The sequence below is a fragment of the Peromyscus leucopus genome, chromosome 9 (genome assembly GCF_004664715.2).
Source record: "Peromyscus leucopus breed LL Stock chromosome 9, UCI_PerLeu_2.1, whole genome shotgun sequence".
NCBI lineage: Eukaryota > Metazoa > Chordata > Mammalia > Rodentia > Cricetidae > Peromyscus > Peromyscus leucopus.
The window spans coordinates 54,970,220-54,988,995 of record NC_051070.1 but is presented as its reverse complement, the minus strand read 5'-3'; positions in this window follow the sequence as shown (position 1 = coordinate 54,988,995).

Here is an 18,776-nt window from a genome sequence, read left to right as displayed (position 1 = left end):
CACTGTAGGGAGAGGACCAGAGGATGAATTAATGAAATCAGCTCAATAAGCAAATTAACGAGCCTCCCTCCCCATCAAAAACCAAACACCCAAAGCAAAACAATAAAAACCACTTGAGAACTAGGATTTAACTCATAAGAATGAAGGGTTGGGGAAATCCAACGACCGTGGGATAGGATCTTGCGCTCAGGAGAGAAGTGTGGACCCAGGACATGCGCTCTACCTCTATGTTCATGAATGGAATCTTGGAGTGGATGTGAGGCTCCATTGTGACTGGGGGGGTGGGGAGGAGAAAGGACAACCTGAGAGGGGGCAGAGGGCCAGGCGCCGCTTCGAGAGCCAACTGAAGGCAGACTTTCCTCAGTGGATAGGGAGAGGAGACGGCATTGCAACTGTGTCTTGAAGGAAGGGGGAAGGAATTCCAGAGAACAGGAAAAAGGATGGAAAGTTACAGAACTGAGAGACTGGGGTGGGCAGCGAGGGCAGAAGCTGGGCCCCTGCTGAGTGTGGTTAAAACTAAGGCAGGTCAGAGTGTTTCCTGAAAGATGTCACCCATCACTGAGAGTGACTAATGAAAAAAGCATCTAAACTATGGTTCACACCCCCTGCATTTAGGTTTCTGCTAGGATAATATCTCCAAAGAGAGCCTATACTTCCTCCAGAGGCCCTTCATCCCCAGACATGCTACCCTGCTTTAATTTTTCTTTTCAGTTGTACACAAAACGTTACAGACTCATACATTTTTGGATTTATTATTGTACATAGGCAGTATTTTGTAAGCTTTATGTCTGTTCCTTCAAATTCTAGAAAGGCAGTTTGAGAAGGGCAGGGGTTGTCTTGTGCTCACTGTACTATTTTCAGAGGCTGAGTGGGGCTGACCTATTGGTTGGTGCTTAACATGTACAAGGCCACTGGGCATCTACCAGAAAGCAATGCTTCTTTTCAGCCACTGCCAGCACTGAACTACACTCAGGAACCTTCCAGTCCAGGCTTTCCACACTCCTCCCTTCATCTGTGGCTGTATTCCTCATAGTCTTCCCGACAACCCTTTAGGTCCTCCAACCTGAAGTTCTCAATCCCATGGGTTCCTTTAACTCACGGATTATATTTCTCTACATTGTGTTCAGACTTAAGATAATACAATTACATGCCATAAATCCCCTATAAGTGGAGTTCCTGGAGTGTGACGGGGATATTTCATTCATTTACATGTTTAATTTCATGATGTCATTGTTTTTCTCTGCAGAGTAGTACTCCATTTTCTTAATCCATTCTTCAGGTGACGGGCATCTAGACTGTTTCTAGGTTCTGGCTATTACGAATAGTGCTGCTATGAACATAGCTGAGCATGTGTCTCTGCGGCATGATTGAGCATTCCTTGGCTATATGCTAGGTATCCAGGGAGACTCTCAAGGATGCTCAGTGAGGGTTGATTGTCACAGTGGCGGCTGTCACTGATGGGCCCCTTACCCTGTGCTACATATTGTACCATTGAAGCAGGCATTGTAGTTGACCCCCCTTACAAAGGCAGAGGCTTGCAGTGTGTAGGTGTCCTAACCTGGTGGAAAGCAGGTTAAGTGGGAGAGGCAGACATGGAGTCTGGCCAACTGCCTGCAGAGCTCTTCAGACCTCTCCTCTGCATGCTCCAGGCCCTGCTGTGAACTGCTGTAGACAGGGGTGGATGGGTGGGGGTTGGGCAGTGTCTGCATTTCGGCTTCTCTTGGCTTGGCAGAGGAGAGGGAAGGTGCAAGAAACAGAGAGATCTGCCAACATTCTGTTTCTAATCTCATGCCTCTGTGGTCTGAGGTTTTATTTGTGCCTACATCTGCAATTTTGGAAACGCCAATGCATCTTTCACACCATAATTAGTTCAAGTGACAGTTTTCATGTTTTACGGCATTAAATGGGAGAACTACATCAAGATTCTTGCTAATTATCTTTCCTCAGAGATCAAGGGATCTAGTGAAGTAGACTAGATTACCCACCTATCTGATAATCTATTTTTATTTTATTTTTTTAAGAAATGGGAATTCTTTAAACAGACCACAGGAAAGAAAGGTCAAGGTTCATAGCATTTGAAGGTTAAATCAACAAGTTACTGCATATTTCAAAATCTCCAAAGACAGGATTTTTAAGCCAAAAGAAATGATAAATGTCTAGAGAGAGCTCTTCCAGACATCCTATTTTAATCATTATTGCATATTGAAATGTCACATTGTAACCCATAGACATGTGTCTATTAAGATATATTTAAAAAAGCTACAGTTAACCTAGATTTAGTACACATTTCATAACAGTCAGAAGGTTTTGAATGTTCCCAACACGAAGGATGGTAAATATACATATCATTATTATGTGTGTCAATTAACAATAGTGCCAGAGGATGATGGGAAGGTTTTCACAGGCAGGTGTCTGGTGAATCTGCATTCCCAGATCTGAGCCAGGTTTTGGGGTGAATTGGAAGATCAGAGAACCAGAACAAGGCACAGCTACCCTCACCTGGCCAACTTCTCAGCTGGTCTTGTTTCCTCAGACTGGATGCTTCTGTGTCCTCATCCCAAATGGCTCTCAGCTGAACTGCTGCTCAAAAGCCTGAAGCTTAACCAGCTAAAAGCTTAACCAGCCAAAATACCTTTAGTTTCTGATCCTCGCGCCTTATATACCTTTCTGCTTTCTACCACCACTCCCTGAGATTAAAGGCTCGCTTTCTGGGATTAAAGAGGTGAGTCACCATGCTTAGCTGTATCCTTGAACACATGGATTTCTGCCTCTGGAATGCTAGGATTAAAGGTGTGTGCTACCATTGCCTAACTTCTATGTTTAATATTGTGGCTGTTCTGTCTCTGACCCCAGATAAGTTTATTAGGGTTCACAATATTTTGGGGAACACAATACCATCACATTGGGCATTTTCCAGTACCCTAAAAACACCTCTTTCCTCCATCTGACTTTCATCTCCAGGCCTTTGTGTGTAGAACTTCTTCGATTTTAAATACCTTTCCACATTTACTTGACCACTGGGTATGCATGGACTTGGTATCCACTTCGCCTGGCTTCTGGAGACAAGGCAGAGCTACTGTGGGGTGCTGGAGAAGCCCCATTGACTTTGGTGTCATAGACTTCACTGGGAATTTCTGTCTCTGTGACCTCGAGTATGCACCATAACTTCAATGAGCCTGTGAGAAGAGGCTTTGTGTGTAAGGTGGCTGTTGGGACTAAATGATTCATGGGCAATTTACCAAAGCAGGGATGAGGGCACTTGGTGGATGCCGGCTGTCGTGACTCTAGATGCCTTCCCTGCTTCTCTTTGCCCACCCTTGCTGGTGTACAACCCTGTTGTTGATGCTACCACAGCACCTGCCACATGAAAGGATGGCATCCATTTACATTTCTCTTCATTTGCATTGTAGACCCTTCAAGGACAAGGGCTATGAATTCAAATTCTTCATTCAAATGCCTGGTACAGTACCTGATACACAGTAGGCATCTAATAAATAAGTGAAAGAAGAAAACAGGTATAAAGTGCCTCTGTTCCTTTGCCCATTGCCTGTGACGTACCACCATCTCAGTTGAAATCACACGGGAGAGGTACGGTAGAAGCATATAGCTGAGGGCAGAATCAGACACTGCAGTACACACTGACAGAGTCTGGGCTTCACTGCAGATGCCTTAATCGACAAGACACTTCTTATAGGAAGGTCAAGGAGAATACAGCTCAAGAGCATGGGTTTAAAGGAACCTGCTGTGCCTTGGGCCAGAGTACATTATGTCCCAAACATCTCTTTTCTGGTCCTTATGATGGGGTAGGTCAAAGAATGAGGACAGCCTAGAGCCAGGTTCTTTGTGCCAGATCACCCTACGGTAGCCCTTATTATCGAGCTGAAACTGTATCCTTCAGTACATTACAGATGCCAGAAGCTGCAGAATACATCACCATTTCTCTTGTGAAACACTGTCCCTTGAGCATGGCATGGCCATTGCTTTCTCAAATTCCCTGCACCTGTGACTACCTCCATGAGAACTGCACAAGATTGGGCCCATTATTGTTCCGTAATTGTGGAATCTCATGAGGTCTCATCTCGTTGAGGATTTACAGGCAGGTCTGAGAGCGAGGAAGGTGTTTCTTTAGTGGTATAGTTACTCAGTAACCACCTATTCTACAGTAAATAACCCTAATAAGCTCATTGATTTAGACTTGGGTGGAACAGTTTTTGTTTCTTTGGTTTGTTGTTGTTGCTCTATCTGGGGCAAATAGATCTTTGTTGTTGTGGTGGTCTGAAAGAAAATGACCCCCATAGGCCCATAAAGACTGGCACTATCAGGAGGTGTGGCCTTGTTGGGGTAGGCGTGGCTTTGTTGGAGAAGGTGTATCACTAGGGGGTGGGCTTTGAGGTCTCCAAAGCTCCAGCCAGTTCACTTCCGCTGCCTGCGGATCCAGATGTAGAACTCTCAGCTCCTTCTCCAGCACCATGTCTGTCTGCAAGCTGCCATGCTTCCTGCCATGATGACAATGGACTAAACCTTTGAAGCCATAAGCCAGCCCTAATTGAACATCTCCCTTTATAAGAGTTGCTGTTGTCATGGTGACCCTAAGACAATTGTCTCCCCTAGAAGTGCACACAACAATCTCCCAACAGCCAGTCTAATAGAGTGAGATAAACCTGTGAGTGGGTGTGAGTCTTGTCCTCCAAATCTGTATCATAGACATTTTGCTGTGACGAGAGAGGGGGCAGGCTTTTTCATGCTCTCTCCCTTCCCACCTCTCATCTAGGGTCATTCTAAGCAGAGGTGTGGCCACCTACACCATGACTTCACCTTCCCACTGTAACAGTTTACGTCAGGCCGGCCACAGGCAGCTTCCTCTACTCATCTCCAGTTCAGCTCTTTGTCCTCTGACAGTTCTACAGATCTATTACCATACCGAACCACCAGAGCAGATCAAAGAAAAAGAAAAGCCACAGTGATGCAATATCATTAAGATGTCTTTTACATTCTAGGAGATTGGAACTTTTACCGGACCTCACAGGGGTTAGTGATATGCCTTGGGGTCGCTTAGGGCTTAAGATTGCCATCCTTCTGAGTACTCAGCCGATTTCTTTAATCTGCCTTTAAGAGAACAATGTAACAATCAACCTTACTTGGCTTGGGTTTCCTGTGTAATCAGCTCTTATAACCCAAGCTAATGCATAGCTGTAATCTTAAATTATGGACTCTTTCACGCCCCTGCCCCAGAGCAATGCATGTGTGTTCTGAGTTATTTTTAGAAGCAGTAGGCCAACCGAACGCAATCTCTTAGAGATGAATATCTATCATAAATATTGAACTAAGTATATGGCTATCGCTCAATAAACAATGATGCTTGTAGTACTGTGCTCTCGGCGCCCAAGTCCCTATTCATGGCATGAGAAAGGGGCTTTAGAGGTTGGTTTACAGGTGGCTAAGAAGGAGAAAGACCCCCCAAATTTCAGAGTAGAGGAGAGGCAAGGCAAGTAGGGATCGCTGGTGTCGCAAGTTCAACCCTCCACTACCTCCCCTTTGAACAACTTTATGCATCAAAATAAAACTGAGCCTGAGATATAAATAATAAAGAGAACATCTCACAAGGGCCCCAGGTGAATATTGTAAATTCCAGACAAAATACGTTTATTTGCTAAGGCAGCATGGCCCTGAAATTACCATAAAAGTTAATTAACTCCTCAATTAGAACCTTTTTTTAAACATTAAAATTAATTTGAAGCATCAAGAATTCTGCTCCATAATAGCAGAGCCAGAAAAAAGACAAAAATTCAAGCTATATCTTTTACATTGATATGAAATCCCTCTAAAATACAGTAACTGCCACCCTGGTGAGTTTTCAGAGGGAAGTTGGGTGACCATTTCCTTTATTATGTAAACTGAACACCTAGACTCTTACAAATGACATTTTTGTTTTGGGGGTGCTCTTCCAGGAACTGATTTTTGAGAGACTGTAGGTGGCTCTGGAAGTCTTCTAAACGTCCCTTAAAATGAATTTAGGGGCTAAATTCATGCTGCACTGTACAGCTTTCACCACTAGAGGGTGGTCTTGTGGCTCTCTAACTCCAAAACAAATTAGGTTTTCAGACATCAAGGTGAAACGTGCTGTTAGATAAAGCATAAAAAATTCCTTTAAAAATATCCAGTTAATTATTTGTCTGTTTTTTTTATTGATTTGTTTGTTTGTTTATGGAGGGTGTGCATGCCACAGTGCGAGTGTGATCAGAGGAAAATTTGTGAGAGTCGAATCAGTTCTTCCCTCACGAGGGACCTACAGGCTTGGCAGCAGGTGCTTACAGGCTGCACCATCTCACAGCTCTTGACTAGTTCTTAATAAGTATCATATGATATAAACAGAGACCTCTACACAAATTAATCCTGTATACTGGATGCACCATTTACTGTACTTTGGAGGCCAAGCCAGGAAGATCTCTTGAGCACAGAAATTTGAGGCCAGCATAATGAGATCTTGTCTCACAAAAATAATAAACACAATGAAATAAAAGTAAACAAACTACATCACCACAACCCAGTAGCTCCAAGCCAAACTATTCCAGTGTAGTTCTTCCTAAACTACTCAGATCCACGTCCAGAGCTCTATATAGATGACCCAGACTGCTTGTGAAGGGTTGGACAGAATCTAGACCTCAGATGCTAACATGCTAAGCCTCACAAGTTTGCCCAGAATCTTAGCTTTTCAAACTCATCAGCATGGAGCTTGCGATGAGCTAATTGATGTTTACTTGAAATAAACTCTTCTCAGTTCACTGAGGGAGCCTGCTTTCTGATTTTTTTTCTGTTTCCTTTCCCCAACAAATTAAAAAAAATGTCAACTGTAAAATGAATCTGTCCCTTTGATTTTCGGGTGGCCCAAATTATTTGGTCCAGCAGGACAATATTATTACCATTTATAACCACCTAGATCCAAGAAGATTTATCAAACTGATGGAAAGGCTGGGGAGAGGTTAACAGTCTGTTTGGGAAGAACAGGAGCGCCAATGAATTGTACATTCAGGTTTCATTTCTGAAGCCGGTAGGTTGCAAAGTAGTATTGATTCCTTGCCGCTAAAACAAACCCAGAATGATGCATAATGCATAAAGAAAAAAAACTCAACAAAGAATCAAAATGTAAAGCTCTTTTCATTTAATAATCTAGGACTCAAGATGAAGACTTTGAAAATAAACCAGGAGTTAAACTGGTAAACGCCACTGATCATTGCTCTCCCAGCAATGAGATGGTCTGCACGCACCACTTTCTTTCAGCTCCACAGCATGGGAGCTGGGCGTTTTTGATTCTGCTTACAGGTTAGGAAAGGAAAATCGCTTGTTCAGACCTTCCAGTTAATTATGGAATATAGAGGTGTTGAAATGCCTGGTCCTCTTTGCCTCCCATAACTTGCACTGAGCAAATAATGTTCATGGGAACAGCAATCCACTGCTTGAGTGACAGATGGATAGGGGTTACTGGAGGGTAAAATGAAAACTAGGAAAAGCAAGGTACATGGAAGGACTTTACAAAATGATAGAAATAAGATGTCTGTGGATGTGCACACCTTTGATCCCAGCACAAGGGGAACAGGGGCAGGCAGACCTCTGTGAGTTCAGGGTCAGCCTGATGTGCATAGCAAGTTTCCAGAGCCAGAGTTATATATACAGTGAGACCCTGCCAGGGACATTGAATTGATTTCTAAAATGCTCCACTAATTTTCGATGTTGTGATTTCCTTAAAACTAATGACTTTCTCCTGGAGGGAGGTTCTTTAAGACTCGGGGAATGAATGAACCTTACGGAGTTCAAGAAGTAAGTAAAACTCCCAAGTGTCAGAAAGCAGAACACGACATGATCCTCCAGGCCCCGCCCCGGGGTTATACAAGCAGCGACAATGGCCGGGTGGAGGGCTTCGATTCTCAGTCAGGCTGAGCTACTGGCCAGTCCTGTCGGAAACTCTCCAGGGGTGCAGCTTTTGTGAGTTGTCACCCAGGCTGGGTGACACTGTGCAGTGATACAGCTGTCTTTGTGAGACGATATGCTCCAGTTGTGTGAGATAAAGCTTGGGAGCTTTACTGTATAGCTATGTGAACATACTTAACACTGAACTGTATACTTAAACATGGCTGACATAGGGAGCTGGGGAGGTGGCTCAGCGGTTATAAGAGCACTGGCTGCTTTTGCCAAGGACCAGGGTTCGGTTCCCAGTACCACATGACAATTTACAATCTGTAACTCCAGTCCCAAGCGACCTTATGCCCTCTCTGGCCTCTGTGGGTACTGCATGCACATGGTGCAGAGACATACATGTAAGCAAAACATTCACAGCCATAAAATAATCTAAAAATATGGTTGGAGATAGTAAAATATCATGGGCTTTCTACCATATTTTGAAATTTTAAAGAGAAGACACAGATAAACAAGTAGTGAAAAGGAAGACATTCTAACCCCTCTCCCCGCTCCAAAAGAAGAAAAAAAAACTCACATGGAAGAAGAGTCCACCAGTGCCAATGACTTTTATGTTGATAAAATTGAAAATTTACAATGTACAATTTCTTGTAAAAATAATGGTTCTGCTGTTCATACACAATGGGAGCGAGAACCTAGTGGTACCACAATCATGAGGATATTTTTCAGAGGTTCAAATTCATACAGTATAAAAATCCATACCTGGAGGATTATAGGAACAAACTTAATGAAATACAAGAAACCAGTAGCCCAGTGTTCTATGAATCCTGCCAGAAGTTAAGGTGTGGCAGAACTCTGCTGGGATCAGTTAATGAGGGCAGTACTACCTTATCCCATGATCAGGCAAAGACTTTAGGACAAAGCAGAGGTTAACTTCACTGTATGAATATTAATGCAAAACGTCAAACAGATACAGACACAGTTCATGGAGGGAAAACTAAATGTAGATATAAATCTATCCTTGCATCCATCTACCTATCTACCTCTCTGCTACCTGTTATCTATCTGCCTCTGTCATCTCTCTCTCTAACTATCATCTATCTCTCAATCATCTATCTATCTATCTATCTATCTATCTATCTATCTATCTATCTATCTATCTATCTCCATCTATCATCTTCTACTTAGCAAAAGTGCAGGATGTTAACTGTGGTTTAACATTAGGAAAAACATGAATATAATCCATGATATTTAAAGAATAAAGGAACAGACTTGTGACATTAAAGAAAAGTTGTCACACAAAATTGATACTCATTCATAATAAATTTCTTGGCAAATTAGAAATGGAAAGAAACTTCTTTTTTCCTTGCTTTTGTTCTTCGTTGATGTTGGGTATTGAACCTAGGGACCTCCTGCAAGATAAGAGTGCATCAGAAGATAATGTTCTTAGCCTGAAAAAGCTGATTCTTCCAAACCCACAGAAAATCTATCTGATTAAAAAAAAAAAAAAAAAAAAACCTCTAAAAACATTCAGTTTGGGAAAGAAATAGAAAAAGCATGATGTCAGAATTTAGATTTGTGAGTAAAATGAGATAAAGAATTATAAGCTTTAAGGATTTGAAAGGATGCAACATAATCCTGTTATTTATCATCCACAAACCTATATTGTGTATTCACATTACCTGTAGCTATGGGTTTCATTAACACACAAGAGAAGAAGTAACATAGAACCAGTCTGTGGCTTGCCTCTGGGACAGAGGCAGGAAGGGGATTGAGGAAAGTTATGTGGAGGTCTTTCATTATGCCTAGAATTTGTAAGATCCTAACTAAATCTTACAGAACATTAAGACTTGACAGCCAAGCAAAAGCTGCATGGCATTTATTATAACATCTTTATCTTTTTCTACAAACTTCAACAAGAAATAATCTTTGTTGTGAACTCTGCCCATGTCTGTCTAGAAGCTTTTCAATAAAGATTGTTATTCATTTTTATTTTATATCTCTACTTGGGGTTTTTGAGACAGGGTCTTGCTTTGTAGCCCTGGATGATTTTAACTTGTTTCATCCTCCTGCCTCTCCTGAATGCTAGAGTTACAAGCATGCGTCATCACTCCTGACTGTTAGACCATTATTATTGTCTCATCTTTAATGAAACAGTCTGGTGAATAAGTATGATCTTACAATGCAAACACAAAACTCTAGGGAAAAATGCACATGAGGATGTATATATATATATGCATACATATATATGTGTGTGTGCATATACACACATGTATGTATATATAGGTGTGCATTTTCGTGTGTGAATATATAAAATAACTGTTTCTAAGTGCTTCATGTTTATGGCCACTGATTATCATCTCATCCCGGCCCAGCTCTTGGACTTACGAAAAATGTAGGAGGAAGATTGCACCATTTTACATGCAAATTGGTTTTCAATATTTGAGAAATAATAATAAAGTAATATGGCTACCTGATTTACCACGGAAATATTTATCTTATGTATCAAGGCACTATTATAATGAAAATTAAGAAGGGAAAAATGTACACTTTCACAAACACTCACAGGGCATGAGTGAGAACATACAAGTTTGACACGTTCATGAAACCTAGTAAGAAGGCAACCTAAAGTATTGGGAGACAAGCAAGTCATCAGAAATGCTTGTGGAATAATCTGGGCAGTGTTTTAACACCTTTATCAAGATATAAACTGTATTTGACAAAATTCACTAATTTAATCTAGTAAATTAAATGGTTTTGAATATATTCATAGAATTGTGCAACCACCCAAATAATTTAAGTTTGGAAAATTTCAGCATTCCAAAGTAACCTTGTGTGGGCGTTACCTGCCACGCTCTCTCCCTGCTTCAGTTAAAGTATACAATTCTCAATTATGTTTTCAGAAACAAATGAGAAATCCAAATATTATCCTTTTGTGAAAGTTCATCTTGTAAGAGGATTGTTTTTTAAGGGTAGCAGCTTTCATTTTGATTGTGGGTGCTGCTTCTAAAGAAATGTTCTGTGGCTTTATTCAATAAGCTGGATTCCATGAATGCAGAAGGAATATAACCACTGGGTTCAGCAGGTCCAACGAATTGGTAACTGTTTCAAGAACAGCGCATTGCATTCCTGCTCTGTTCCAGCAGACTGACATTATGAAAGAATATAGTCAATTGGGTATGAACATGCCTGTAAGCCCTGTCCAGAAGCAGCAGAATGTTGAGTTCAAGACCAGCCTAGGATCACAAGGTGATTCCATCTTAAGCACAATTAACTAATTAATTAACTAGAAAAATGAGATTATAAGTGGCTACTCCATACTTGGAGATTCCCTAGCACTCCTTGTGCCTGTGAACCATGGGAAATTGCTTTAGGCTCCCCAGGAATGGTCCAGTTTGGCGACAGTTGTGCTTGGTTGTTTGCAGAGCTAGAGCTAGGGTCAGTGCCCGAGCCCCTATCCATTATCATTTCAGCCGTACACAATTGCTTCCCCAAACTTTGAAATAGATTGGGAGGGCAGTGGTTAAAATGTGATACATACACATGAGGCAGTCACAATAAAACTCATCATTTTGAATAAATGAACACACACTAAAAAAAAATATATCTGCAGAGGAACAGCAAATCTACAAAATATAGTTGTTAGGAGAACATGACAATGCATTTAGCCGGCTTAGGTGATTTTCCTTTTCCAATTTTGCAGACTCCAATCACTGTGCAGGATGTGTTACCATGGTAACAATTACAGATTATTTTCCTGTCCTCTCTATAAACCTCAGACTTCAGGGTCTATGAGTCCCTAGCCATTGACTTCAGACTCTTCGTTTCTATTTTTCAAAGGGAAAGCAACCTATAAATCTCAGGAAGATATAATGAAAAAAAGAGATGTAGGATGAGGGATTCTTCAATTCCTCACACTGGGCTTTGGTCCTAGATGAGAGGTGTAAATAGATGCCAATCTGCTTTAATATGTAATCCTGAAGCCACAGTGAAAAATGAATATGTTTTCTCCCCTTATTTATAATCAATCCACGAAAAGAAAAAAAAGAAGTGGGAGCGTGAACTCATTGTATTATGGGGGGGTCACTAATCTGATTGATAAAATATGGGCAGTCATTCAGCTGTTTATGACTCAGCCCCCTATGGCAGGAAGGACAAATTTATGCAAATAAGCAAATGTGTACATCCCACTACGACTCAGATTAGTAATTCCTTCCACAAATACCTTGTTCTGCAGGTTCTGCTCAGAGGCAGTCGGGTACTTGCATCTAAATCAGGCATAAGCAAGCCTTGTCTTCCCAATAATGCTGGACTTCCAAACCCTTATCACTGCTCATTGGCTCTCATCTGCTTAGTATTTTCTACCTTTTGATTACTTTTGACTATCAGGTTGCCTGAGCATCGGTGAGGCCAAGTGCGGTCAAGGGCAGCTCAGAGGTGGAATGCTTCTTTCTGAAACACACTTGCCTCATCCCTGGAGCAGCCCTTCTGCCTTTGAAATGGAGCCAGACCATCACTTTCTATAGCTGCCCCTATTCTGTGTATTTCACAGCAGATAGCTCTTACTTAAGTAATCTTTCTACATTTCACTTTGGAAACTGATTTGGAAGTCAATTTTAATTTGGATGACTTCTAAAGTAAATCTTAATCATCGTAATGGGCAAAACATTTTTTTTTTTTTGGCAGGAGGTAAAAGGGGCCACTTTGCAAATTGAAATATCTAAGGCCCGTTCAACAGCGCATCTGCTATGCTAACGTGATTTGGTCGGTCTGCTTATTAAATTTGTAGGATAAAGTGAAACTGAAAGATACAGGGGATTGTTTTTAGTGTGCTTTTTTCTTTTTCTGGATAACATAATAAAAAGAAAATTGCTAGTTAGTAAAAAGGCATCCAGTCTGTATCTGAAGAGAGATCCCTGCTATAATATTGTTCTTATAATTATTTCAGTGATGGTTATCTATGTTAGGAAGCTTCCATTAGAGTGATGTATTTATTTGTATAATGTTTGAACATTCGTGACTAAATATTTCAGCCTTAAAAAAAAAAAAAACCTGAACGTATATTTAAACTTTGTAGGAAAAAAAAAAAGAGAGAGATCTTGTTGGTATAACAATTCCCTGAACATTCTTGTACTTTGGTCATAGCAGGAAGAGTGAGAATTCAGACAGATCGTGACCTAGCTGTGTGACCTTGGTCACTGCTCCTAAACTCTCTGAACTTCATTTTCTTAATTGTAGAATGGCACTAATCCTCACATCTGTGAAGATTTAACGACATAGAGACTCTCCAAGCTCCTTAGACACTGTCTAGACTCCTGCCAGCTATTCCATCTCTAAAATGAGGATGATTCAGGTATTCAAGCCGTTACAGTTTTGTGATGATAAAATGAAACTATCCAAGTGAATCACTTTGCATAGTTCTTGACCCAAAGATATGATTAACAAACATGATTGATTAGACAAAAGTGTCCTAAAGCAAATTCTCCTTTCTCTAATCCTCTTAGATTACAGGATTATGATTTCCTTTCCCATCAATCCTTCTGGGCTGAACACTGGGTGTGGGGCTTATTTGCCATTTTGTTTCTTCTTTGTCTACCTCCTCTCCTTTTGTTTTTGGCTGGGTGACTAGTGTCTTCCAGGAGTGCCTAAGAAGTAAGGATGAGCTTAAACCAGTACCTGTCAATGCCCAGAATATTTTTTTTTGGTTGGGAAAAGGTACCCCAAAATGAAGCTCTAGGGTGCTCTCCTGAAGATCTGAATTCATCCTGAGCACCCCAAGATGAATTGGTTAAAAGGAATAGAGGCGGTACCCCAGTCAGATGATACTGCGGCACTGAAGCCTTTGCTGGAATGTATTGAACTCTGGTCTGCAAGAACCACTTTGTCCCCATCACGGCTAAGATTCTGGTTATTCTGTGACTATACACTTCATCCCACAGGGGTCACCCAATGCTCACTGTTCAAATGCTTTTAGCATTCTCTCCCCACTCCTTTCTCCCCCTCCTCTTTGAAACTGTTACACTTAATCATAGATACAGAGCAGAGACATGACAGTTTATCTACACATCTCCCTTGACACTGGTCTTTCAACAGTGAGTCACGCAGAAGGGTTGGGTTCTTATATTTGAGTAATAACACATCAGGTAACATCACTAAGTGAGGGGCCCCCAAGGCTTCCCTATCTTTGAATTTTTCACATTTTATTTTTTTGAGACAGGCTTGTACGATGCAGACTGGAGTATCTTGGAATTCTCCATGTAGCACAGGCTACCTTCAAACTCTACCTTCTGCCTCACCGTCCCAGTCTCTCAGTTATAGGTATGCACCATTACACTTGGACACTTCTTTGCTTTTTCAGAATTGCCCTGTGATAAGGCCTGGCATGCATACATATGAAACCATAGGATTGAGAGGAAGAATCCCAATGACCATGATGACAGAAAATCTGGACGACAGGTCTGGCTTCATGGCTTCTAACAGCCTTCTCAGGACCCTCTGGGGACCAAACACTTGCAAAATCGGCTCATGCCTCATAGAATTTTTGCAGGGAGCCAGTACTCTAACTCAGGAATCTCGCCTTCTCACTGAAACGTCTCTACAGTTACCGATTAGAAGCAGAATGCCGTAGACTCACATGGGGAAGAAATTAAAATTTAGGAGGAAGCAGAAAGCATAAAATCAAATTGCTTTTTTGAGCATCAGTGCTCTTGTGTGTCTTTAGAAATGTCCGTGTCTACTCCTCTTAGAAATAATGTCTGGTGGCTGCAGTATGGGGGATCAGCGAGAACTGTAGTATGGGGGATCAGTGAGAACGGCTAATTCTCAACTTAGAAGAGATAAACAAAGTAGATAAAGGTTAAGTCCCGATGGAGACAAAGAAGCAGGTAGAAGACTTGCCTGAAATCATATAAATTATGGATCCCTGTAGCCTATACAATAGTATATAAGGAAGTGTTAAGCTTCAAATACCCTGAAACAGGCATCTATTATCCAATTTAACCTGATGTTGGAAGGTTTTTGAATTATTTCATCAAGTTTGAATGGGCCAAAAATATTTATATTAGAGATTAAAGAAAACAAGTCATGGTTACATCTTAGGATTTTTTAAAAGAAGCCTTAGTAAAGATAAATTTTAATGCCTTTTAGAGTCAATATTAACTCAATATGAGGAAGTAATGTAAGACTGAGTTGAATTTTTTTTTTTTTACTGCAACATGAAGCTGGGATAACTGAAATACAATACCATACTTCTCTAGAACAGGAAAACATCCTCTACTTAGAGCTGTGTGAGGTTTAAATATGATGCCTGCAAAGCGTGAAGGATGGGAATCAGTCACACAAACATCAGCTCCGGGCCACGGCCAAGCTTTCCTTCCCAAAGTCAGATCATTTACTGATTGTATCAGTCTCTTCCTCATGATCACTTTTATGTCATTCTTTGAAATTTCAAGTAAATAAGATTTTCTCTGTTTATCTGTTCTTAAAACAATGCCCTGTATTTGTATGTTTTTATATCATATTTATTTTTATAATTATTAATATAAACGTGCACATCTACATGGCCTTACTTATTTCTTCAGACACAAGTAAATTCAATAAAATGCATGGCTCCTAGTAGGTTGCTCAATCCTGACAAATACAAACCCCAAATGCGCAGTCCAAACTGCTCAAGAAATAATGCCATCACCATGAAGAAAGCCCCTGTCGTCTTCCCCGTTGGAGAAGCAGCCACTGCCCTAATTTCTCCTAGCATGGATTAATTTGTCTGTTGTAGAATTTCACAGAAATGGCGACATACAACATGTAATCTTTTATGAAAGATTTATTTCAGTAAGCCCAGCTTTCTATTCTTGATGTTCATTTGTGTCCTGTGTTTTCAGCAGCATCTTCTTTTGATCATGTTCAGATATTTCTCAAGCCCTTTGAAGATTGTGGCTGGGTTGCAACTCAACTCTCCAGATAACCTGGGGCACTTGTATAAATTCCGGCACATTCTAAGTGTCTTTTTTTTTTTTTTTTTTTTTTTTTTTTTTTTTTTTTTTTTTTTTTTTTTTACATTTGGTGACTCAATGGGTGGATGAACATATGAGTTATTTAATCAATCAATAAGCATTTAGACACAACTTTAATAAAGCAGACGGTGCCTTGATGTTCAACTTACCAAATAACCTGACAAACACATGGTTTCGGAAGCCAGCCTGCAGTGTCTTCAGAGCCCTGGGATCCGCCCCTTTGCAACTCCGCAGCATCTGCCACCTTCTTGCAGCAAGTCGAGCTGGTGAGGGAGTGAACTGCTGCCCTGGCTGGGCTCCAGCATGGCTGTGAGGGCGCCAGCCTCAGGCTCTGTCTCTGGCAGGTGGAAATGCTTATCCTCAGTCTTTGAAAACGTTATGCCTCCCATTCTTCTGATTGATTTATTAAACCACAGTAGAGGTCAGCAAAGAAACCCAGGTGCAGCGAAGATAGCTTTGCAGCCGGCTACAACCTAGATTGCAGAAGCAGCATGTATTTCTCTGCAGTCAGGAAAGTGCAACTGAACAAACAAGGTTAGTACTGTCAGGTCTGACCCCACATCCGCGACCTGCCTGAAATGATGTCCCCAGCAGAGCATCTGACTCTGACTGGTGACTGTGATGGAGGGTGAGGCACTGTGGAGCAGGCCTCTGGGGAGAAAAGACATTACCTTGGCTACTTCCGTGGAACAAGCCTTTAGGGGTCTGTCCCCATCACCATCATTATTTCTGCTCAGACAGCTCTGAGTCCTTGTCACGTCCAGCGACCACCATGCTCTGCATGGAAATGAGCATCTCATCTTTAATGCATTCATGCGACATCCGCCCTTCTGCTGCAACCTAAAATCTATACAGCTGTGCAGCACACACTTTGCCATCATCACTTTCAGAGTGCAGGGCTCTAAATCAGGTACCCTTTCCATTCAACAGCGTGTTTTCTTTTAAGCATTTCCTCAGGTACAGAGGAGATACAACCACCAGTCTAATGGTGAACATGGCCCCAGTTATACAAAAAAAATTAACTGGCTTCGAGATACAGAGAAGAAAGATACTTGCAGCTTCAACAAAGTGTCCCTTCGAGTTCACTTTAGGCTCCCATTTCTTTTGAAAAAGTTAAAAAATATGTGGCAAGCATGATACACTTCAATTGTGGGCTGCTGAGTGCCAGCACATTTTCTTTTACTTATTGCAGTGATTTCAAAGGTAATCTCCAGGAAACCTGCTTATAAAGGCAGGGAATGAAGATGAGTGTAATTCGAGGAATGTGGAAGTCAGGGTGTGGTGACTGCAGATTTAGAGGGGCCGGGCTGAATGAAAAGGTCATGTTAGAAATGGGTGCTGAGGCTCCAACTGAAAAGTTACATCATGAAAAAGGATAAAGTCACATTATTACGTTGCTGATTCTGTATTGTCGTTTACTAGGAATATCCATTTTATTTTATATTGAGATGTTTAGGGAAACTTGTAGCAATCATTGCCTCTGCTAGCTGTCCAAAGAGAACATCTTCAGCCTCTGCCTCACAGTATAGATCAGTTCATGTTGGTGTTAGCCAAACAGAAGGCGTTCACTGCATACTTGTTATATTCTGAGGCCTGCAGTACACAATTATATAATTTCTCAAAGGCAGGGAAGGTGTGAACTCGGATAGGGAGAGCAATACTCAACTTGGAGGCAGACACAGCTTGAGGTAGCTGTGTGACTTCAAATGACTGAATATCTTCAGCTTCAGCTGTTTGCTCTGAATAACCTTCTCACCGAGATTTTTGTCCTTATTAAATAATAGATAGCAAATGCCTGTTACTTGGTGAGTACCCCTTCTGTGCTTATTTCCTTCATCCCTCCTTGGATTGATGTATGGATTGATGCCAGTGACGGATCTACTTGGTCATGAGGGGGATGGAGACCCACCTGCCATTCTGATGTAGGATTATTTGACTGCATTGCTGCTGGGAGGAGAATTTGGCTCTCAGGACCATGGACAGAAGCCGTCCACGCTGTTTAGCCTGTAAGAATTTCAGCCTAATGCTGCACTTAAAAAAAAAATAAATAAATGCCAATACAGAAAGTTCCTGTGCTAAAGGACTTCAGAATAAGCAACAGAAAAGCTGGAGTCACCAGGTGCCCATCTGAAGCTTATGAATCCTACTGTCACTGGAAAGAGGTGATATATTTTTTTAGTGGTCCTGAAACAGTTATACGCTAACTGTGTAACAGTAATGCAAATATATTTTGCTTTAGACTAATGGACCTGAAAAAGTTCTCTGAAGGAATATAGAGGTGTTTGGAGATAATTAAAATAGTAAGAATTTTGTTAATGATTTTCACCACCTCATATTTATTTCTATTTTTTGATTTCATGTATCTACTACATGGGGTCCTGCTGGAAACTCTCAGTCAATTTCACGTTTGTCCTATGCTTACAGGAAAATCAAAAGAGAAAGATGTTAAGACTCATAGGCCTTATAGAGATAGATAGATATGGGGAGATAGAGAGACACACAGAGAGACAGAGAGGGAGGCGGAGAGCAAACAGCCTACTGCAGAAGTCTCCAAGGCAGAAACACTTAGGGACAGGGAAAAGGAAAGCCAAGCTGCTTCTTTTTAAAGTGTCTTATTCTACCTTGGCTCAGACACACCAAGCAAATGTCACTTGGGCTCTCGGAGCAAATGCTGACAGAAGGGCAGGAAAGGGAGGATGACTGGGCAGAATATTTAAAAAGAGGCCGGCATCTAGCAGAGGAGAGGGCAATGAAGGGTGGGGAGACCCAACATGTACTGAGGACCCCTCCCTCTGTGCCAAAGCAAGGCTGAAGTGAAGCAGCTATGACCAGGGGCTATGGCTAGATGCTGCA